Source organism: Giraffa tippelskirchi, chromosome 5 (assembly GCF_054371585.1).
Source record: "Giraffa tippelskirchi isolate mGirTip1 chromosome 5, T2T-mGirTip1v1.2.pri, whole genome shotgun sequence".
Classification (NCBI taxonomy): Eukaryota; Metazoa; Chordata; class Mammalia; order Artiodactyla; family Giraffidae; genus Giraffa; species Giraffa tippelskirchi.
The window spans coordinates 157,357,879-157,382,236 of NC_137279.1; the positions used below are offsets into that span (position 1 = coordinate 157,357,879).

The 24,358-nt window shown below is 36.4% G+C and overlaps 1 long non-coding RNA gene across 1 annotated transcript in view; it reads left to right on the top strand.

Moving 5' to 3' along the window:
* Positions 1–23,770, top strand: part of LOC145504705 (uncharacterized) — a 52,967-nt gene extending 29,197 nt beyond the window's left edge. The window contains exons 2-4 of the long non-coding RNA XR_014052446.1: positions 15,544–15,634; positions 18,781–18,834; positions 23,595–23,770. This is a non-coding gene — a long non-coding RNA (uncharacterized LOC145504705). The remainder of the gene's footprint in view (positions 1–15,543; positions 15,635–18,780; positions 18,835–23,594) is intronic.
* Positions 23,771–24,358: the final 588 nt, after the last annotated feature.

A 24,358-nucleotide genomic window follows, 5' to 3' on the forward strand; every position in this document is an offset into this window, starting at 1 on the left:
CTTTAGTCATTCTCTTGGATGACACATGATATTGTCATATATTTTTGTTCCACTTTGATTGTAAATTAAAAATATTATTTTTGTTTTATATCATCAGTTCTTCTTTACTGTTATCCATACATTTACCAACTTCTTTTTCCCTCACTGTTTCTTTAAATTTCTCTTAAAGTTTTGGATTTGATGTTTCTTCTTTCAGTAATATGTATTAAATGAGGATTTATTTAAAATTTTTTGACAAAGTCTCTGTCTAATGATAATATCTCTACTATGTTCTCATTTAAATATAATAATTTAGTTGATTATATTGATAGAATTATACATTCATAGATATTTTTTCTTGATGTTTTGGATATATTATTCAGTTTCTTCTCACTTCTGTTTATGCTGTTGAGAAGTCTGTTTTCAGCTTAATTATTGTCCCTCAGTGAATAATTAATGTTTCTTTTTGGCTATTCTGAAGATATTTCTGTTTATTTTCAGTGTTCTGTGGTTTCCTATACTCTGGTAATTGTGTCTTTAATTTCATATTTATCTTTTTGAGATTCACTGTGTCTTGAGTGCATCAATCCTGAAAATTCTTGGCTACTGTGTTTTTTCTTCTATTTTTTTGACCATGCCTCATGGCATGTTGGATCTTGGTTCCCCAACCAAAGGTCAAACCTATGCCCCCTGCAGGATTCCCTGCAGAGGAAGCAGGATTAACCACTGGATTGCCAGGGAAGCCCCTTGGTTACTGTATTTTTTAAGTTATTAAAAAATTGAGATATAATTCACCTACCAAAAAATTCACCCATTTAAAGTCTACATATAATTCATTGATTTGTAGTTTGTTCACAAAGTTGTGCAACCATCAACACTTTCAAAGCTCAGAACATTTTTATTGCCTGGAAATGAAACCCCATATCCATCAGCAATCACTCTCCATTCCTTTCTTTCCCCTTTCTTTCCACGAGTTTACTTTCTGTCTCTGTGGATTTACCTACGTGCCTGTTCTAGATATTCCTTATAATTGGAGTCATAGCATGTGGCATTTTGGGTCGACCTCTTTCATTTTGCATAATGTTTTAAAGGTTCATTCATGGTATAACATGTATGAGAACTTCATTCCTTTTTGTGGACAAATAATATTCCCATCTATGAATATAATACATTTTTTTCACTCATCAGTTGAAGGCTTGTTGTTTTGGGTTGTTTCTACTTTTTGGCTATAATGAATAAAACTGCTATGGATATTCATGTACAAGGTTCTGTGTGGACATATGGTAACTATTCTTAACATTTTGCAAAACTGCTAAACTGTTTTCCAAAATGGCTGCACTATTTCAGCAGCCATAATCTTTTGAATATTGCCTTTCTCCTGTTCCACCCTGTCCCTTCTTGTGGAACTCTTATCAGAGATATGTTGGAGCTTTTTATTTAATCCTGCATGTCTCTTTAGTTCTTTTTACATTTTCCCAGTTTTCAGCTCTTGTGCTTCATTCCTCAGATCTATCTTCCAGTTCATTAATTCTTTTATTCAACTGGTTTAATCTTTCGTTCAACTCATGCCTTGAGTTTTCACTTTAAAGAGTTTAATTTTTCATTTCTAAAAGTGTTACCATTTTTTAAAAATATAGTTTTATCTTCCTCCATAATCAATGTATTATTTTTCATAGTACCTCCTTTTTATGGCTTTATTTCTTTCTCCATATTCTCTTTCAGATTGTTGTTTCATTTTAAGTTCTTAATTGTGGACTCTTGCTCGCTATGGATTGTTTCCTCATGTATTTTGTTGTGAGATTATCTTTATTGAGGCGTTTTTGCTTTTGCTTCCACCAGTTGCTTCAGAGAGATCACCAATCTTATCTCAGTTCAGTTCAGTTCAGTTGCTCAGTTGTGCTGGACTCTTTGCGACCCCATGGACTGCAGCATGCCAGGCCTCCCTGTCCATCACCAGCTCCCGGACTTTACTCAAACTCATGTCCATCGAGTCGGTGGTGCCATCCAACCATCTCATCCTCTGTCGTCCCCCTCTCCTCCCGCCTTCAAACTTTCCCAGCATCGGGGTGTTTTCCAATGAGTCAGTTCTTCGCATCAGGTGACCAAAGTATTGGAGTTTCAGCTTTAGCATCAGTCCTTCCAATAAATATTTGGGACTGATTTCCTTTAGGATAGACTGGTTTGATCTCCTTGCAGTCCATGGGACTCTCAAGAGTCTTCCCCATCACCACAATTCAAAAGCATCAATTCTTCGGCCCTCAGCTTTCTTTGTAGTCCAACTCTCACATCCATACATGACTACTGGAAAAACCATAGCTTTGACTAGATGGACTTTTGTTGGAAAAGTAACGTCTCTGCTTTTTAATATGCTATCTAGGTTGGTCATAACTTTTCTTCCAAGGGGTAAGCGTCTTTTAATTTCATGGCTGCAATCACTATCTGCAGTAATTTTGGAGCCCCCAAAAATAAAGTCTGCCACTGTTTCCACTGTTTCCCCATATATTTGCCATGAAATGATGGGACCAGATGCCATGATCTTAGTTTTCTGAATGTTGAGTTTTAAGCCAACTTTTTCACTCTCCTCTTTCACTTTCATCAAGAGGCTCTTTAGTTCCTCTTCACTTTCTGCCATAAGGGTGGTGTCATCTGCCTATCTGAGGTTATTGATATTTCTCCTGGCAATCTTGATTCCAGCTTGTGCTTCATCCAGCCCAGCGTTTCTCATGATGTTCTCTGCATATAAGTTAAATAAGCAGGGTGTATATTGATACAGCCTTGATGTACTCCTTTCCCTATTTGGAACCAGTCTGTTGTTCCATGTCCAGTTCTAACTGTTGCTTCCTGACCTGCATACAGATTTCTCAGGAAGCAGGTAAGGTGGTCTGGTATTCCCATCTCTTTCAGAATTTTACATAGTTTGTTGTGATCCACACAGTCAAAGGCTTTGGCATAGTCAATAAAGCAGAAATAGATGTTTTTCTGGAACTCTTTTGCTTTTTCTATGATCCAACAGATGTTGGCAGTTTAATCTCTGGTTCCTCTGCCTTTTCTAAAACCAGCTTGAACATCTGGAAATTCATGTACTGTCGAAGCCTGGCTTGGAGAATTTTGAGCATTACTTTACTAGTGTGTGAAATGAGTGCAATTGTGTGATAGTTTGAGGATTCTTTGGCATTGCCTTTCTTAGGGATTGGAATGAAAACTGACCTTTTCCAGTCCTGTGGCCAGTGCTGAGTTTTCCACATTTGCTGGCTCATCAGTCGTTGTGTTAATGTCTCAGTTTGAAACTTCCTAAATCATGCACATTATTTTCATTTTATTCCCAAGTTTATAAGAGGCACAAACTGGAAATTTTGAATTTAAGGGAAGGGATTTTCCTCAAACTTAAAGCTCAAAAGAGATGGACAAGTGTCTTTGTTACTTTGTCTTGGCTAATATTTCTTTTCTATTAATAGTTCATCTCTTCCCAGAAAAAGCAGCCACTTGGCAGTCTTGGCTTTATCCAAAGATTCTCAATTCCTCATGCACACCCACCTTCTCATTTCTTTTTTCCTGCCTGAATATTAAAACCTAAGCTTTTAGGTTAATGAGACTAATTCTCCTCCAAGGCAATTAAAACTTCACTCTCCTGTGTGATTCATCAACCTCTTCATTTTGGGCACCTAGTATAGATGGGGTTTTCCCTTCCTTCCTTCCCTCTTTCTCAGTCATGCTTTAAAAATAATGTTTATTTTATTTCTTTTAGCATTTCTGTGTCTTTGTCCTGGGCAGTTACTTTTGGCTATCTTAGATCATTGTGTTATCAGAAGTCTCAGTTTCTTTACCATTCATGTGGGGAAAGTTGTTTACTTACTAGTGTTTTTAGAATTAAATGAGATAATGTATATAAAGTAGTTAGCTTAGTGCCTGATAGGTAAGTGCTCAATAAATGTTAGTTACTATAATTACTAACTAATGCTGACCAATATTTTGGTCATCTGATGCGAACAGAAGACTCATTGGGAAAGTCCTTGATGCTGGGAAAGACTGAGGGCAGGAGGAGAAGAGGGCATCAGAGGATGAGATGACTGGATGGCATCACGGATGCAAACTCTGGGAGATGGTGAGGGACAGGGAGGCCTGGTGTGTTGCAGTACATGGGGTGGCAAAGAGTCAGACATGACTGTACGACTGTACGACAACAACAATACTGATTGAGAAATTCTAGATAAGAATGCAAATCTGCATAAGAAAAATTAATAAAATGAATTTAAAAACTAATATTTTGGCCCTCTCTTAGAATGTTATGGATCATTTAAGTTAGTTCCTTTTTTGATAAAAAAGGAATATACAAAACTTATTGCTTAAATATATATTATTTTGTATTATATATCCTTGAGTGTCTCACCTCATATTTATCTTACTCAGCATGTGGATGGTCATGGAACAGTATTTGTAGATATTTGATGCCTGATTCAATTGACATATATATATATATTTTCATTTTACAGATGCATTTCATTTCCTCAGAAGGTGGCTTATATTATAAACATATTTATAGTTTCCATTTTAAAAATGGTTACATTAAGCTGACATAAAATTAGATAATTTGAAATTCATTTTATTGAGAAAAATTAATCTCCCAGTCTTGTTCTAAAATATTTATTTCCCATAAAATGTACACTTTTGAGGAACATTGTGTGGGTTATTAATAGCCTATTTGGTTTGATTATTTCCACTTAAGAATATAATTCTTTGAAAAGAAAGGAATATCTGATTAAATGCTGTGTGGAAGTGACCTTTTTCATGTTCCTAAAAGAGGAATGATAGAAGAAAAAAATAATATTTTTAATTTGAGTCTTCATGAGACCTTAAATGGATATTATTCTTTCTGTTTCCTCTCTGTAACAGATATTGTGTTTGTCATTCTGTATGTGGGTAGTCTCACTTTTGTTAATGTGTCTTCATTTCTTAGTGAAATGAAAGCTGACCTAGAACCATGGTCACTCCTGTGTCAAAGTTGCAACATCTGTGGTCACTGAGCAATTACTATGGCCATCCAACTGGTCCTAAAGGGATAGTTGTATTAGATCAAGATCTAAAATAATCTGTGGAAAGGAATGAACTGAGGGTTCAGACTGCAGTGTAATTTGATCTTGTGTCTGTATTTAACCAAAAGAACCACATTTGTAAACAACTTACTCTGCAGAAGGGTAAAAATCCTATGAAACATTTAAATGCTCTTTATTTTACTCAGTTGCTTTTTCTTGATAATTTTATTCATTTTAACGCTGAAATATTGGTAGAGCTCTAAAAAAGATGGTGTGGTATCTATGTTCAAGTAAAGCACTTTTTTTTAGAACCATTAGGCTTTTTTGAACTGATATACAAATAAAAATGTTATTTTTTCTTTTTTTTTAACACGAGATCCTAAAATACCTAGGAGGTACTTAACTGATACAGATCATTAAAATACCGAAGAAAATTGGAAAAAGTGACAAAGTATGTAGCAGTAGAATATGTGCTTTCATTGTTTCTCTTTTCTCCAGAGGGGTAATAGGTTTGTACTAATCTATTTACCTTCTCTCTCTTGCTCATTCCTATTTGTTCAGTTGTGAGATTCTTGGATGGAGTAAGCACACAGCTCAAAGCCAATGAATATCCTACGTTTTTCTGAACTGTTCTTTGTTGCTTTATCTTCATTCTTTCACTCATTCAGCATCTACAGAGCACCTGCTCTGTACCAGGCACTGGGCTAGGTGGTAGAGGGTCTTTGTTGAACAAGACTATCAGGGGTCCCTTGATGAGTGTCTAGTCCTGGACAATTTTTTCTTTTTTTTGCTCTTTTTTCTTTCATCCTTGCATTTTTCTGTCTCTCTCTTTCTCTACCCTTACTTTTTCTCCTTTTATTCTTTCCCTCATTTTCTTACTTCTCTTCCATTCTTTCTTTGGAAATTATTAAAGGGCTTCCTTTCGACTTCAGATTTGTCTAGGATGAATACGTGAGACTTCTTTCTTTGCTCTACACTCTTTCTTGTGGGAATCCAGGAACATTCGTAACTTCTGGCCTGCCTTAGCTGTGTCTGTACCTCCTCTGAGGAAAATTGGTTACCAGCTGATGAGCAGATCATTTCCTCTACTGCCATGGAATCATACTCCTTTGCTTTTCATCAAGCTGCCAAACTTCGTGAAGAGTGAATCCGTTGGGGAAAGATATCTTCCTGTCTTTCTACAAGCCATCATTTTTTGGTTAAAACCTTTTTTTAAAAATTGATTTTTATACCCATGCACCTAAATTTATCTCCAGTTTGGTTCCATTGGTCACAGAATAGTTTTACCTTACTGGCTGAGTATTTTCATTTCTGTTGAGCTTCCCACAGTTAATATTGTAGAGCATTTTCCAGCAGTATTTTTGTGGAGGGGGAGGGGTGGATAAAGGCCTAATATGAATTCTGATCCAGCCATTTTCCTATTGCTTTCTGACACAATGTAGTAGGAAATCAATACAGTTAAGAGTCATTATTGACAGTAGATAAGAATAAGAAAGCTGGTCATCTGAAAGCACAAGTGAATCAAAATTATAGGATTTATTTTAGCCCTGTAAGACTTTTTTGTTTTTAAATCCATTTCTGGCTCTTTATAGTTGAAGAGCAGAGATGTCAAGTGACTTACTAGAGATCACACAGCAAGTTAATAGCAGGGCTGTACCTGGAACCCAGGTCTCAATTTCCAGTTTTCTTTTTACCCGACAGGATATAGAAATAGGATCTAGGGAAAATTATCTTTTGAGGGAGAGGGAGAATTCTTGTTTGTTTGGAGAGGGATTTGTCAAATCCACAGGTTTCAGACTTTTGTACTCTTCAGCTGACAATCAAAGTTTCTAGTTTCATAGGATCTTTGTAACCAGCTAAGGTGTTGAAGAGAACTGGTATAAAAATTAAGTGCTGCCCACAGAATATCTAAACCATGTCTGTTAGCTCCTATATCTAAAGGGGTTCATTTTTGTCTTGGTCCTTGATGTTGGTTATCGTGTATGAGAAATATGATTTTCGCCCAACCTCAAGAGCTGAAGTTATAGGTAACGTTGGCAAAGTGAATTTACTTATGGTGAGTTGTTTTGGTGGAGGAATTAAAACTTGAATAAGGAGTCAGAACCCCAAGTTCATCCACTTACTTAATTCATTATTTCCAGTGGTTTAGTAGAGTTTAATCTCAGTTCTGAGGAAGTCATCTGAACTCTGGCTTTCCACCCTCTAAACAACTAAGAATCATTTCTTCCTTCTTCTCTTTTGCCAAGAGAATGCACTGGACATAGCAAACACCCTCTAAACAACTAAGGATAATTTCTTTCCTCCTTTTTTGCCAAGAGAACCCACTGGTCTTAGCAAACACCCTCTTCCAGCAATACAAGAGACGACTCTACACATGGACATCACCAGATGGTCAATGCTGAAATCAGATTGATTATGTTCTTTGCAGCCAAAGTTGGAGAAGCTCTATACAGTCAGCAAAAACAAGACTGAGAGCTGACTGTGGCTCAGATCACGAACTCCTATTGGAAAATTCAGACTTAAACTGAAGAAATTAGGGAAAACCACTAGGCCATTCAGTATGACCTAAATCAAATCTCTTATGATAATACAGTGGAAGTGACAAATAGATTCAAGGAATTAGATCTGACAGAGTACCTGAAGAACTATGGATAGAGGTTTGTAACATGGTACAGGAGGCTGTGATCAAAACAATCCCCCAAAAAAAGAAATGCAAAAAGGCAAAATGGTTGTCTGAGGAGGCCTTACAAATAGTTGAGAAAAGAAGAAAAGTGAAAGGTAAAGGAGAAAAGGAAAGATATACCCATCTGAATGCAGTGTTCCAAAGAATAGCATGGAGAGATAAGAAAGACTTCCTAAGTGAACAATGCAAAGAAATAGAGGAGAACAATAGAAGGGGAAAGACTGGAGATCTCTTCAAGAAGGTTAGAGATACCAAGAGAACTTATCATGCAAAGATGGGCACAGTAAAGGACAGAAATGGTATGTACCTAACAGAAGCAGAAGATATTAAGAAGAGCTGGCAAGAATACACAGAAGAACTATATATAAAAGATGTTCATGACCCAGATAACCACAATGGTGTGATCACTCACCTAGAGCCAGACATCCTGGAATGCGAAGTCAAGTGGGCCTTAGGAAGCATCACTACGAACAAAGCTAGTGGAGGTGATGGAATTCCAATTGAGCTATTTCAACTCCTAAAAGATAATGCTGTGAAAATGTTGCACTCAGTATACCAGCAAATGTGGAAAACTCAGCAGTGGCCACAGGACTGGAAAAGGTCAGTTTTCATTCCAATCCCAAAGAAAGGCAATGCCAAAGAATGCTCAAACTACCACACAATTGCACTCATCTCACACGCTAGCAGAGTAATGCTCAAACTTCTCCAAACTAGGCTTCAACAATATGTGAACCGTGAACCTCCAGATGTTCAAGCTGGATTTAGAAAAGGCAGAAGAACCAGAGATATAATTGCCAACATCTATTGGATCATAGAAAAACAAGAGAGTTCCAGAAAAACATCTGCTTCGTTGACTACACTAAAGACTTTGACTGTGTGGATCACAGTAAACTGCGGAAAATTCTTCAAGAGATGGGAATACCAGACCACCTTACCTGCCTCCTGAGAAACCTGTATGCAGGTCAAGAAGCAGCAGTTAGAACCAGACATGGAACAATGGACTGCTTCCAGATTGGGAAAGGAGTACGTCAAGGCTGTATATTGTCAGCCTGCTTATTTAACTTATATGCAGAGTACATCATACAAAATGCTATGCTAGATGAAGCACAAGCTGGAATCAAGATTGCTTGGAGAAGTATCAGTAACCTCAGATATGCAGATGGCACCATACTTATGGCAGAAACCAAAGAGGAACTAAAGAGCCTCTTGATGAAAAGTGAAAGAGGAGAGTGAAAAAGCTGGCTTAAAACTCAACATTCAAAAAACTAAGATCATGGCATCTAGTCTCATCAGTTCATGGCAAATAGATAGGTAAACAATGGAAACAGTGACAGACTTTATTTTGGGTGCCCCAAAATCACTGCAGATGGTGACTGCAGCCATGAAATTGAAAGATGCTTGTTTCTTGGAAGAAAAGTTATGACCAACCTAGACAGCATATTAAAAAGCAGAGACATTGCTTTGCCAACAAAGGTCCATATAGAGAAAGCTATGGTTTTTCCAGTGGTCATATATGGATGTGAGTGGTGGACCGTAAAGAAGGCTGAGCATCAAAGAATTGATGCTTTTGAACTGTGGTGTTGGAGAAGACTCTTGGACTGCAAGAGAGTCCCTTGGACTGGAAGGAGATCAAACCAGTCCATCCTAAAAGAAATCATGCCTGAATATCCATTGGAAGAACTGAGGCTGAAGCTGAAGCTCCAATACTTTGGCCTTCTGATGAGGAGACCTGACTCATGGGAAGAGACCCCGAGCTTGGGAAAGATAGAAGGCAGGAGAAGAAGGGACTACAGAGGACAAGATGGTTGGATGACATCACTGGCTCAATGGACATGAGTTTGAGCAAACTCCGGGAGATGGTGAAGGACAGGGAAGCCTAGCATGCTGCAGTCCATGGGGTCGCAGAGTTGGACAGACTGAGTGACTGAACAACAACAACAAAACAACTAAGAATCATTTCTTCCCTCCTCCACTGATGTGAATATTAATTTTTAAAACTATTTATTTATTTATGGCTGCATTGGGTCTTTGTTGCTGCTCACGGGCTTTCTCTACTTCTATAACTAGAGAACCTGCAGGATTCTCATCATGATTGCTTCTCTTTTTGCAGAGCATGGGCTCTAGGGCACTTGGGCTCAGTAGCTGTGGTACATGGGCTTAGTTGCTCGGCGGCATGTGGAATCTTCCCATACCAGAGATTAAATCCATGTCCCCTGCATTGGCAGGCGGATTCATAACCACTTGACCACCTGAGAAGTCCTCAATATTAATTTTTATTGCTGTTTTAGCCAGGATCCAAGATGGTCCCCAATGGTCCCTTAGTTCCTGGCAGTCATGGCTTTTGTATATCCCCTCCCACGCTGCATTAGAGTTTGTCTGTGTGACCATTAGAATATGGCAGACATAATGTTATATCACTTCTGAGGCCATCGCAGACATTGTGGCTTTTGCCTTGTACTCTTTGTATCCCTCACTCTGAGGAAGCCAGCTGCTAGGTTATGAGGATGTTAGGACAGTCCTGTAATATTAATAGTTCCATGTGGCAAGGAACTGAGGCTTTCTACCAACAACCAGTGAGGAAATGGTTGAGGTCTTCTGCCAATCCCCATGTGAGTGAGCCATCTTAGAAGGATGCTCCAGGTCTGGTCAACTGCTCAGGTGACTGTAGCACTAGCTGATTGCTTGACTGCAACCTCACGAGAGACTCTGAGCCAGAACCACCCACCTGAACCACACTGATTTCTGATCCCAGAAACCATGTGGAAAAATATATACTTGTTGTTTTAAGCTGCTAAATTTGGGGGATAATTTGTTACACAGAAATCAGTAGCTAATATAATTTACAGAACAAAAATTGAACATTTTCAGTTTAAAGTCAATTATAGTAACAGTAAATGTAGATGTTTTTATTATAAGATGCTTTTATTATGTTTTTATTTGACACTTAGGAGCAAAAGCTAAATCAATACTTGACCTATATTCAGCAATTATATTTTATTAAATAGGTAACTGAAGAATGGAAAAATTAAGTGATTTAGTAATCAGAGGGAGTGGTGGTAGCTAAGAATTGAAACACACTTTTTTTCTCTTTCTACTTCTCTTTAAAATACAGCTCTATGAAAATACAAGTAAAGACTAAACTCAAAATGATACCAACAAATTCAAAAGAGAGAGATATGTTTGAGGAAATTTTTATTTAAGGAGTTTACTGAGAGCTATTGTGTTTTCTTATTTTTACTTGAAGTATAGGTGATTTACAATGTTTCAAGTGTATAGAAAAGCGATTCAGTTATACATACATACATAAGTGTATATTAATATATATTCTTCAGATTCTTTTCCATTATAGGTTATTACAAAATATTAAATATAGTTCCTTGTGCTATACAGTGGGTCCTTTTTGTTTATTTTATATATAGTAGTGTGTATCTGTCAACTCCAAATTCCTAAATTATTCCTCCCTACCTTCCCCTTTGGTAACTGTAAGTTTGTTTTTTAAGTCTGAGTCTATTTCTGTTTTGCAAATAAGTTCATTTGTATCATTTTTAAGATTCGATCTATATGTAATATCATATTTGTCTTTGTCTGACTTACTTCACTTAGTATGATAATCTCTAGGTTCATCCATGTTGTTGCAAATGGCATTATTTTATTCTTTTTATGGCTGAGTAATATTCCATTGTGTGTGTGTATGTATATATATTCCATGTCTTCTTTATCCATTCATCTGTCAATGGACATTTAGGTTGGAATGCTATTGTTTTAATATGAAATCATCTCAAGGGGTCTGAGTCATTTTATTTTTACACACAGGTCGTTATGCTTCCTTCAATTAATCAACTTGGAGAGGGTTTCAATGGATCCTTTAACTCAGGCCGAGATATGAATATTTTTGATCAATTCAGCAAAAGTTTGTCAAGATCACCAGTGCTGGCCAGGGAATACAAAAATAAACAAGACATCTCTGCCCATGAATGGTTTATAGGTTAGTGATGGGGCAGGTGATTTTAGTAGTGAGGGAAGAGTTCTGCTACAGGTACTCACAGGAAATATGCAGAGTATGGAGGAAGAGCACCTAACTCAGTGTGCAAGGACAGATGACTTCCTCAAAGTTGCATAGCTACTTTGTAGCACTTTGAATCCATTTTGGCAGTTTTCTAGACACTTGTAAGGGTTAATAAGATTATATGCTGCCTGCCTATTAATTTTCATGCATTGGCGAGGTCCCTGTTTTTCTACAGAGACACTTTCTTCAACCTTCATTTTTTTTAAACTTTTAATTTTCATTATTGTATAGCCAGTTAACAAACAATGTTGTGATAGTTTCTGGTGAATAGTGAAGGGAATCTGCCATTCATATACATGTATCCATTCTCCCCAAACTCCCCTCCCATCCAGGCTGCCACATAACACTGAGCAGAGTTCCCTGTACTATACAGTAGGTCCTTGTTGGTTATCCATTTTAAACATAGCAGTGTGTACATGTCCATCCCAAATGCTCTAACTATCCCTTCCCCCATCCTTCCCCCTGGCAACCATAAGTTCATTCTCTAAGTCTGTGAATCTGTTTCTGTTTTGTAAGTAAGTTCAGTTGTATCATTTCTTTTTAGATTCCACATATATGGGATGTGATATGGTATTTCTCTTTCTCTGTTTGACTTACTTCACTCATTATGACACTGTCTAGGTCCATCCATGTTGCTGCAAATGGCATTATTTCATTCTTTTTAAGGACTGAATAATATTCCATTGTATGTATGTACCACATCTTCTTTATCCATTCCTCTGTTGATGGGTGCTTAAGTTGCTTCCATGTCTGGGCTATTGTAAACAGTGCTGCCGTGAACTTTGGGATGCATGTATCCTTCATATCATATTTTTCTCTGGATATATGCCCAGGAGTGGGATTGCAGGGTTATACAATAGCTCTATTTTTAGTTTTTTAAGGAACCTCTATATTGCTCACCATAGTGGTGTACCAATTTACATTCCCATCAACAATGTAGGAAGGTACCCTTCTCTCCACACCCTCTCTAGCATTTATTGTTTGTAGATTTGTTGATGATAGCCATTCTGGCTGATATAAGGTGATATCTCATTGTAGTTTTGATTTGCATTTCTCTAACAATGAATGATGTTGAACATCTTTTCATGTGCCTTTCGGCCATCTGTATGTCTTCTTTGGGGACATGTCTCTTTAGGTCTTCTGCCCATTTTTTGAGTGAGTTCTACAACTTTTTTTCACTGAGATGTTATTCAAACCTCTTTTTAAAAAGAACTTAAAAAAAGAGAGGACTTCCTTTTTCTTTCAAACAGGATAAATAGAATGAAACAGAGACGCTAAGAAAAAGAAACCTTGAAGTGCAAAACAAAACCCAGGAAGTGTGGAAGTATTGAAAACATGAATTAGCAGGAATTAGTAGACTGAACCACATGATGTCAAGCTGTAATAATAAAATATTTAGGATATGGGGTTCTAAAACAATTCATTAAACAAATCTTAGTGATCCATCACAATTATTTTAGCTACTGGTCCGAAAGAAGTTTGTGCCAAAGTGCTGATTGCCCTGGAAAGAAAGATTGCACCTGTGGATCAATTTGGTAGAATCTGGAACTTGATTCTGTCAGTTTGAACAAGCAAGTTTCAGACATTCTAAATCCAAGGGAACTTCCAACAGTCTTTCATGAATGAGGCAGTAAGAATGAAAAGACCTTTTATAACTTCATTTTGAACTCTGCCTGCAAACCAGAGGTCAGCAGGCCCTTCGATCCCAGGGGCTGCACAGTGCCTGGAGGTGCTGGAGGTGCTGGTGGTCGGTGCTGTGGAACTTGATGGGGGAGGGTAGAGGGAGACAGAAGACAAAAGGAAGAGGAGGCAAAAGACATAAAGAACTGGACTGGAAGAAGTGAAGAAGGAGATAACAAAAGAGAAGGAAAGGAAGAATTAATAACTATAGTTTGTTGAGCACTGCTAGCCACTGTGCTAAATGCTTTTCCAATCCTTACAACAGCTCTATGAAGTTAGTACTGGTATTACCTCTGTTTTCCTGACTAGGATACTGAGCCTCAAGTGAGGTCATTTGCCAAAAGTCATATAGTTAGTAAGTAGCAGAGCTGTGATTTGAATTCAGTTCTGTCTGACTCCCAAATCCAGCATGTCTAACCATGAGGCCATGAAGGAAATACATTCATCTACTGCAGTGTAAAAGAGGACCACTAAAGACTAGCACCTGGGCTGTTCTCTGGCTGGCCCTTGGGTTTTCTTTCTTTTTTAAAGTTTGTAGACAAGTCTTTAACAGAATGAAAATCCCTTAACTGGATTTACCTGTTATCCAATATTATCCACCACATCACATGCCATGCTTCAGTTCCTTACATGAATCAGTCGGAACCTTCCCATTTAGTCTGCTGCTGCTGCTGCTGCTAAGTCGCTTCAGTCGTGTCCGACTCTGTGCGACCCCATAGACGGCAGCCCACCAGGCTCCCCCGTCCCTGGGATTCTCCAGGCACGAACACTGGAGTGGGTTGCCATTTCCTTCTCCAGTGCATGAAAGTGGAAAGTGACAGTGAAGTCGCTCAGTCGTGTCCGACTCTTAGCGACCCCATGGACTGTAGCCTACCAGGCCCCTCCGTCCATGGGATTTTCCAGGCAAGAGTACTGGAGTGGGGTGCCATTGCCTTCTCCCCCATTTAGTCTAATGAACCCTAATTTCAGACAAAGGTAACTGTCCCCTTTTGTTTCATCCTGTGCTTTTATTTTTCAAATACCAGAGCTGACCTCTGAACTCAATCTGCACTTGCCTATTGATGCATAAATATCTATAATATCACAGTAAATTAAATTCTGTTTTAAAGGGTTTCTATTTAACAATCTGTCAGAACTTTCACAGCATTTGATTTCTGGTCTCCTCTGTCCAGTGACAGGTTTATCTCAATATGGTTTGATTAATGAAAACTTTTATTTGGTGTAAGCATACACATTATTACTATAATCTCTTAATGCTTGCTTGGGCAACACTGGAATCTGGTGGCAGGGACTCTCAAAACTTCTGGCTTCTTTAGTTTCCTCCAAACACTGGGTGAGATTGACGGGTAGGAGACCCATGCCCTCTTAATGGGAAGCTTGGTAATGTTAGTGTCAGCTGAATGATATAGCACTCTGTCTTAGAGGCTTGGCCAAACTCCCTTTTAACCTCTGGGGTTTAAGAAATGCTTTTGACTCCATGCCAGCAAATCCGCCTTCCTCTCCATTGCTACCTTGTCCTTGCATGCCAGTCATTGGGGGGCGTGGCTAACATCTCCCCCGGGAGCTGAGAAATTGCAGTGTGCACTGTGTCACTGAGAAGTGGGATGAAGTCTAAAATAAAAGAACGTATTGAAAAAGAGTGTCTTAATGAAGCCAAAGGGCCAGGCACTAATAGCTCTTAAGAAACAGAAATGACTTTATGATGGATATTCCACAAGCAACATTTTTGAAAAGAAGAGTAGAGTTGGAGTATGTTTTGTTCCTAACAAGTATTTACCTCGGTGAGGGGCTGCCGTTGCTGCTGGATTATCTTCCTGGTGTCCTACATGCTTCCAAAACACTGGAAAAAGAATGTCTTGGATTTCACATAGACTCAACGTTGTCACTCTGTTTTACTTTGCTAGTAAATATTTACTAACATTAAAAGTGAGACATTGAAAACAAAATCAGAAACTTGTGCTGCAGAAATTGTTTTCACCTACAATTTTCTGCACTGGTAAAGTGATAGACTTCTGCCATGCATTATACTGTTCTTTATTTGTACACCTGTCCACCTCTAATGCTCAAATCATCTCATACTTTTTTTTCTTTCTTCCTTTTTTCAGTTTGTGGTCATTGTGGTTTTAAGTGCAATAAAATCCACCTGGAGAGTTTTGCTATTGTTTCTAAACAACCTGAAGTAGGAAGGAGAACAAGGTAATGTTAATAAATATGATTCAAAACCCTAATAAATAATCAAATCAGATAAAAGAAACAAGTCTGTTATGTAAAAAGAGCATTATAATGGTTAATATTCTTTGTTAAGACTTGAATATTCAAAGGGAAAGTAACCTCTGAAAACAAAAAATAGGTATTTTGTTTATCTAAGGACCATACTAGCTTGGTTGTCAATTTGATTACTTGAGACTGCAATTTGTTATTAAATTTATATGCTTACATAGACTTAAAAATGAAAGTTTTCTTTCTGGAGTTTTAGCAGTGAAGAGGAAAATGCTATAGAAAGTATTTCTTTTTAAGGGGGTAAAATTAGATTTTTATTGTCACTTTAGCTTTAATTGGATTAATTGAAATCATACTGAAAAATAAAGTGTGGTTTGACTGTACTTTTGGAATTAGAGATATGGTTTAAGAATATCCATTCAATAAAATAAATAGAAAACCTAGTATAATTTAAAGTGATACTGCAAGTCAAATAATTTTTAATAACATAATTAATAGTAAGGATTGTGTGTTCTGTTTAAAAAATATAGAACATTTTTGTTCATGAAAAGTGTTCTTTTGCAAGAAATTATAGAAATATCTTAATGAGATACTGAGTAGAGGATTATTACAATTCTCCAACATGTTTCTTGTTTTTAGTTTATTTCACATTATGCTTTTTAACCTTCGACAACAAATATTGTTGTACCATGAAGACAGCAAATCCAAACAATTACATATGTAGTCCAAAGGCATACACAAGAAAATCAATATTTGACATCTTTGCAACTCCCTCTTTGCAGTAGCGTTCAATAGCTCTTATTCATTATACACTTATATCTCTTTCAGATTCGCCTTTGTCACTAGAAACCCATTTTTTTTCTCTCCTTTGACTTCCACATAACTTCTTTGCCCTGTACTTTTACAGATGCCTTCTGGCTATAAATACTAATGAAATCTCTTTGCTTAATTCAATTTTGCTGGTACACTTACAGTTATGACCTAACTTTCCCACGAGAGAGACTGATTGAACATTCCACTACCTTATGGATGGGAGCAAACATTCTTACAGAACTGGACTGACAATTTCCATAATTATAGAATTCACAGCCTAATGACCTTAAAAAACAATAAAAAGATCTCTTGTTAATTCCATTTCTGTTACTGACATTCAAGATATTTCATTTTTCACGGGACAACAAATTTACTTTTTTATTTTCCAAAGAGCAGTCTATCCTTTCCCCCCAGATTAAATTTTCTGAATATTGAAGTATTCCATTGAATATTTAGCATTTCTTTGTCTTTTAAAAGTTAGAATATTTATGATCCTTAGAATGCGTTTGACTGATTTATAGCAATCAATTATAAGAGTACGTTTTCAAATAGCCCTTTTAAAAATGAAGAATAGAATAATTAAAAAGATCACAAGTCCTCCCTTGCATATAATTATTTCATTATTTCATTACAGTGCAGAAATTATTTTTGCTGACTGTGAGCAATTTTAATTGAGCAAGATCTGTGTTAATATACGATAGCAGGCAGTTCTTCCTAAGAAATAAGATTACTAATTGCTTAAATTTTTATTCAGCACAGTGAGTCTTATGAGTCACACTGCAATATAAACCTAATCACTAGGTAGAGTGGCTACAATACATTTTCCGTGGTGTGATATCCTAAAAGCATAACTTGCCTGCTAATTTATTCCTTCAACAGGTTTATTGCTGTATTAAGCATTTGTTTTGTAGAAAATTCTTATTCTATCTAGTTATGACAGAACTATGATAATGAAACATTAAAATTCAGACTTGAAGTATATGAAAGCCAGCATAAATAAGCAAAATTAAAACATAATATCTTGAATTCTTCCTAAAAACCAGAATGCTCAGCACCCCAGCCTGTATTATGGAGGCTTTTGGCTTATAAACAAAGACGGCTCCTCAGGAATAGAAATCTTGAGTGTGCAAGATAGCATGCTACTAAGTGACGTTAAATTAAATGTTGATAAAAACCATTTTCTTTCAAAAATTTAACATTCATCATAAATGCTATGGTATCCTGGCATATCTAAGATATTTTCTTCTCAATAAATATTTTATGTATATTTATTGCTATGGGAGAATATATAAATTATAATAAAATTCATCAGAACCACTGTCTTAACAACATAGGCTGTTTTGATAAAATCTGAATAAACATTTAAAAAAATATATGTTTTTATGTATAGTTTAGTATTGAATATGCTGTTGCTGATTTAACTTAGATCTTAAGTGAAAAGTACTATATTTGAGTGTATTCTTAAAGATAATTTTTGAAAGTGAAAGCAAAAATACTTGAAAAACTCTGTAATATTTATTAGTAATTCATTTATTCATTCAGTAAATATTTACTAATAGTTTATAATGAACTTATCAACAATTCTAATTTACTAATACTATTTTCTCATACTCTTTCAAGACAAGTGCTAACATTTTGCCTTCTTTGCTTGGATTCCAGTATGTTCATTTGCTGCTAAAAGGGGAAGTTGACCAGACTGGTATTTAGTTGACCAATGCAGAAGTTACAGAGTTGTTTACAATTCTAATTTCCAGACTTCAATATTTAATGTGTCAATGATAACTAAAACCTTTTGGAGATCTCTAAGTAATTCGTTACTATTGTGAATAGAACAAATTTTGTATTTGGATCTTTTACACTGGAGATTAAGATTTGTGTGTGATATGGAAAGTAAAATAAACTGTTGACTGTAAAAGGCTTTCTTATGGTGAAGGAATTTTATGGTAATATAGTACGTGGTCAGTGTGATATAGAAGAATGACTGAAGCATATGGAACTGATATAACATTGTATGTTAAATATACGTCAGTTAAAAACAAAACTAGACTAGCCCAGAGTCCTGGGTTCTGCTATTGCTATTAACTAGCTTTAAGACTACGGGCAAGTCATGCAACTTCTCTGGACCTTCATTTCCAGATCTGGAAAATGTGGATAATAATCCTTACTTTGCCTCCTGGTGCGGATGCTTTCATGATAAATAGTAGCTTCTCTGTTGGTAAAATGTGAGTTGCAAATTAGACAGTTCTTAACCTGGGGGTGTTCCAAGAATCCTCTTGAAACTATGCAAATTTGTGTGTATATCTTTCTAGGTATGAGGTCTCTAGCTTTATCGGATTCTCAAATGGGCAAGTGACCTAAAGAAGGTGAGGAAACACTGAATTTGAGAATCTCTAACATCCTTTCTTCTCTTAAATTCAAATTCCATTCTCCCTCTCTGAATAATATATATGAAAGCACTTTGAAAGACTGCTAAACAAATGCAAAGTATCATTCTCCATCTCTCTTTATGGATCTAGTCTATGTAAAAGTCATAGCCATACTTGAAAAAGTGATATTATATTATGTTGCATGGATTATTGAATAAACATATTGCCTGAGGGCATCTTTCAAATAAAAGGTTCAGTATTAGACCTCTAGGAGAATTGAAGTGTCACAGACTCAGAGAAAATAGAAGGCAATCTAGGTGAGGGTGGAAAAACATTTTAATATATGTTCAGTGTAGCTTAGTGGTCAAGATTTACCTGAGTAATTAAACTAGGATGAGGCTTTTTGATCTTGTTTTAATCTAGATTATGACAGCTGTGTCTCAATTTCCTCCTCTCTAAAATGATTTTAGCAATTCATACCTCACAGGATTTGGGGAAGATTAAGTTAGCTAGTTAGATTAGTTTTGTTAGCGTAGGTTAAAGTGTTTTTAGTTAACTGTACAGCAATATACCAAAGCAATAGTGTGAATTCTCCATTCAAAGGAGGAAAATACCACTGTTAAGGATTTCTTAATAGTTTCTTCTTTGTTTTGTGACTTTATTTTGTCCTGTTACATATTTAATAATAGATGTGAAATCAGAAATAAAATGTAGCAATTAAGATACATTGTAATTTCTTCTGAGTTTTTCTATCCTCTTTTTGATACTTTAAAAAGGAGTGATCATTTATCTCTTTAAAGATACATCTAAAATATGTTAACTTTATGGCTTATCAGTAATTTTTAAGTTTTCTACATTTAATGAGCAAAAATATAGCTATACAAAACATTAAGAATATCTTTAAAGAATTGCTTTAAAACAAGATACCATTGTGTTGTATTAAAAGACTGTGCTAATAATCTGTTAAAGAGTACTTAGGAAAAGATTAGAGAAAGAGAACTTTTTTTTCTTTCTTATCTCTAAAATGAGGGGAATTGAAATTGTTTTCTTTCTTTTTTTGTTTGTGTTTTTTTTTTTAAATTAGAATATAGTCGATTTACAATGTACTTGTTTCAGGTGTACAGCAAAGTGAATCAATTATGCATACACATTTATCCACTTTTTTTAGGGGGGGTTCTTTTCCCATGAAGGTCATTACAGTATATTGAGTAGAGTTCCCTTTGCTATACTTATTAATTATCTGATAAGTATATTAGTTATCAATTTTATATATAGTAGTGTGTAAATAAGGATTTCTTGATTATGGAGGGGAGACAGGTTGGAGAGGGCACAGTGAGTTAGAGTATCCTTAGCCATAGTGAAAAAAACTGACCACATAGGAAGGTTTTTCATCTAAGAAATAGTTGATGTGGGTCTCAGTTTACCTCTTCCTTTCTAGATTTGCATCAAAATGGAGTGAAGAGAGCATTTGGTAATAGAATTTGTTTGCTTTCTTACTGAGTGTGAGTTCCTAGATAGAAGGCAGAGATGGGATCTTACACGTTTTTATATTCACAACTCTATTCAGGTACTCAATGAAGTCTATTCACTGAATGTTCTTGGCCTGGTTCTTTTCTCTAAGTGATTGTTTCCTCTATTATATTTCTAATAATGATAATAATAATAATAAAACTAGCTACCATTTATGGCTTACTCTGCACAAAGTACTTTACATGTTATTGTTCTAGCCTCACAACAACCCTAGGAAATATTATCCTCATTTTAAAGGTGAAGATTCTGAAGTCCACAGAAGTGACTTACTTAAGACCATAACCACCTGACAAATTTATTGGGAAGATATTTTTGTTTCATTAGCTGCTCTAGCTTCAAAGATTTTGCCTTCTTAACAGCTTCCTCATTGAACCAAGAGAGTGCTTTGATAGAAGATTTAAGGTACATTGCACTCCCAAAATGCAGATTTGGTGATGACAGGAAAAGTTGTTGCTAGGTCATGTTTGATTGGGCTAGATGCTCCTATTTTGTTACTGAGTAGCTGCTGCTGGGAGCTGAGAGGAAATGAAGAAGAGGAACCAGGAAAGTTTGATGAATAAGCCCCTTTATAAATATTCTTCCTGAAGCTCCTCCCACCACCTCAGTGTTAAAATAGATTAACATAAGGAACACCTAGCAGTTCAGATGTAAAGTTAAAATTCAAAATTGGACTATTATCAGCCTTAACTGATGAATACAAAACCAGTAATCTCTGAGGGACCAGACCGTGAGTTTGCTCTGAATCTCTTGGTTTCTGTGGAGCTGTGATTCATATTCTCTATAATATACAAAGTTGAAATATTTTAAAACTTCATAGCATAACAAAGACAGATTCATAATTATAGAATAGCAGCATTTCCCACCAGTCATCAGAGGAGTGGTAAACTCAGGTTAGAAGAAAACTGCTGGTTATCATGGAGAGTTATATTTTATTTCTGACAACTATATTTCTCCTCAGTTTTGAAAATACCTTTTTATAGAGCAGCTCGTGTGCAACTTTTTCTGCTTAAAAAAATTAACAGGCAACCTGGAAGAGGAATTTGATCATTTATTGCACATCTACAAATTCAATAATGATGAAAGATTTGTTGGTTGTCTTGTTTATCTGAGAGAGACATGAGACACACCAGAAGAGAGGGTGGGGAATCTGGGCTCAGTGCCCAGAATTTTTCTTTGCTATTTGGATCACTGTGTTTGCTAGAATATTTAATTAATCCCACTCTTGGAGTAATGCTTATTGCTGATGGCCATCGCTGAACTGAAATATTAAACCATATGTAATATATCTTCAATAAAATTTAGATTTAAAAATCCCTAAATGATGTATGTGTTTGACAGTCCTTAATGAAAACTGACTAAAGGAATTTCAGAGAATGAATAGGCTTAATGGTAACAATTATTTTCATTCATGTGGAAGGAAGTGCTAAATTATAAAATTAAACATAAGCAATTAGCACAACATTTGGGGTAGGATTGTACCAATTCTTGGATATATAGTTTGTTTTATAGTTATTGTTATTGTTGTTAAATATTTGTATCTTCTGCTATGTCTCTAGTAAAGGTCTTTCCTGAAATTCTTTAAGACTAGTTCTTTTTGGAGTATAGTTTAGCCATGGTTAGACCATCAACTCTCTGATAATTCTCTTTTGAGTAATTCAGTACATAGCATGATTTTCTCTTATTATTGAACCGATGCCTCAGCAAAGGGTTAGAGGAATTCTGCTGTTTGTAGCGAAAATCTTGTGCCAAGAACATTAACCTTGAAGTTCTATACTTTTTGCAGGTCAGGCAATTACCACAGTTATCCTATTTACTTATTTAAGATGTGGCAAGAAGAGCTCCCCAAAATGGACTGATAAATGTGGGTGGAGGGAAAAAATCAATTTCTCTTCTGAAAGAATAGATCCAGAATTGTAATGATGGAAAGAATTCTAAGATTCAGTTAAAATGTCTTTTGAACAGGTCAGAACAAATAGTCTGACATATTGGAGCGTGCCTGTGCAGTCAAGAGGGACAGAATATTTGAAATGAGACAGTACTTAAGAATTTGATCAAATCCAGTGGTCTTCAAACTTTGTAAAGCCTCAAGTTCTTTTATTCCAACAAAATCTCATATACTTAATATGTAAAACAGGTTTAAGGGGAGCTACTCTCCTTGAAGCCAAAGAGGTCGCACCTGTTCACATGCTTCCCCTTCTTCCTTCCTTCTAAGCACAGTTTGAAAATCATCTGATCCAACTCTTTCATTTGGAAAATGTGAACATTCATTTCCAAGAGGAGTAGACCGACTTATCCAAGGTTATATAACTAAAAGGGGTCAGGGCTGGTTCTCAGACTGTGTTCTGCTCTGTTACACACTTTCTCTCAGACACCGTTCTGCTTCTTGTGTGGAACCCTGGGAAGAGAGCCACCCTCTCTACTCGACTACTAGGGAAAAGTCACATGGTCAGGGCTTTTGAAGGCTGGTGGGAATACAGATCCCGAGAACTCAGCCATTCATAAGACAGGTATTTATCAATTGTCTGTTATGTTCAAGGCATGGCTTGAGGCTGCAAAGGAAGTGCAGAATTCCAGAATAAAGAAATCATATCTTTACTATTCTTTGCCTTCTATTTTCGCCTTAAAAAAATGAACAAAATGATTATTCAGAGAATGTATATTGTTCATTCATCATAGTGTTTTTGGGTTTGGACTCTGGAGTCAACCTGCCTAGTTTTGAAGTCTGGCCCTGATGCTTACCTTGAGCAAATTATTTAATTTCTCAGTGCCTCAGTTTTTCATCTGTAAAGTGTGTGTGTGTGTGTGTGTGTGTGTGTGTGTGTGTGTGTGTGCATGTGCTCAGTCACATCCAACTCTTTGCAGCCCTATGGACTATAGCCCACCAGGCTCCTTTGTCCATGGGATTATGCAGGCAAGAGTACTGGAGTAGGGTTGCCATTTCCTTCTCCAGGGGATCTTTCAGATGCAGGGACTGTACTCACATCTCCTGCATCTGCTGCATTGGCAGGTGGATTCTTCATCATTGAGCCACCTGGAAAGCCCAGGTGAAAAGTATATAAAGCCCATCTATAAAATAGGGGTAAGAAATTACTTGCATCATAGAATTGTTGTGAGGATGAAATATATATTTATATGTAACTTAGAATAGTACCTTGCACATAATAAATACCAGGCAAGTGTTAGCTATGATTGTAATTATGATTATTTTCATATCTTATGTCACTCAGGCCTGGCGTGCTGCAATTCATGGGGTCGCAAAGAGTCGGACACAACTGAGCGACTGAACTGAACTGAACTGAACTGATGTCACTCACAATGACAATTCGAAATCATTATTTTGGTTGTACTTCTGGTGTATATTTTGAAACTAATCATATGGAAATTATATTATTAATACTTAAGTTACCAAAGCATTGTCAATTCAATTTGGTAATATTCATTTCTTATTCTATAAAATGATATGGTTAACTGCTATACACTTACATAAGTTTGGGATGCAATAACAAGGTATGTAGATTGAGTGGCTTATAAGCAACAGAAATTTCTCAGTTCTAGAGGCTGGAAGTCTGAGATCAGGATGCCAACATGGTTAGAATCTGGTAAGGGCCCTCTTCTGGGTTGCAGACTGGTGCTTTCACTGTATCCTCACATGGAGAGAAGAGCAGAGAGCAGGAATAAGCTCTTGTGTGTTTCTTATAAGGGCACTAGTCCTATTCATGAGTGCTCCACCCTCAAGACTTGTTACCTCCCAAAGGCCCCATCTCCCAACACCATTACATTAGGTGTTAGGATTTGAACATACAAATTTTGGGGGAACACAAACATTCAGTCCATAACAACACTAAATTTAATGATAGTTCTTACAGTATATATAATATACACAGTATGATATATTTCACTTACTCATTACTTCTAAGGTGCTTTTAAATGGGAATCTTGATGAATAGAAATATAGGCATTGGCCAGTGATAACCTTGTATAGTTACTTATT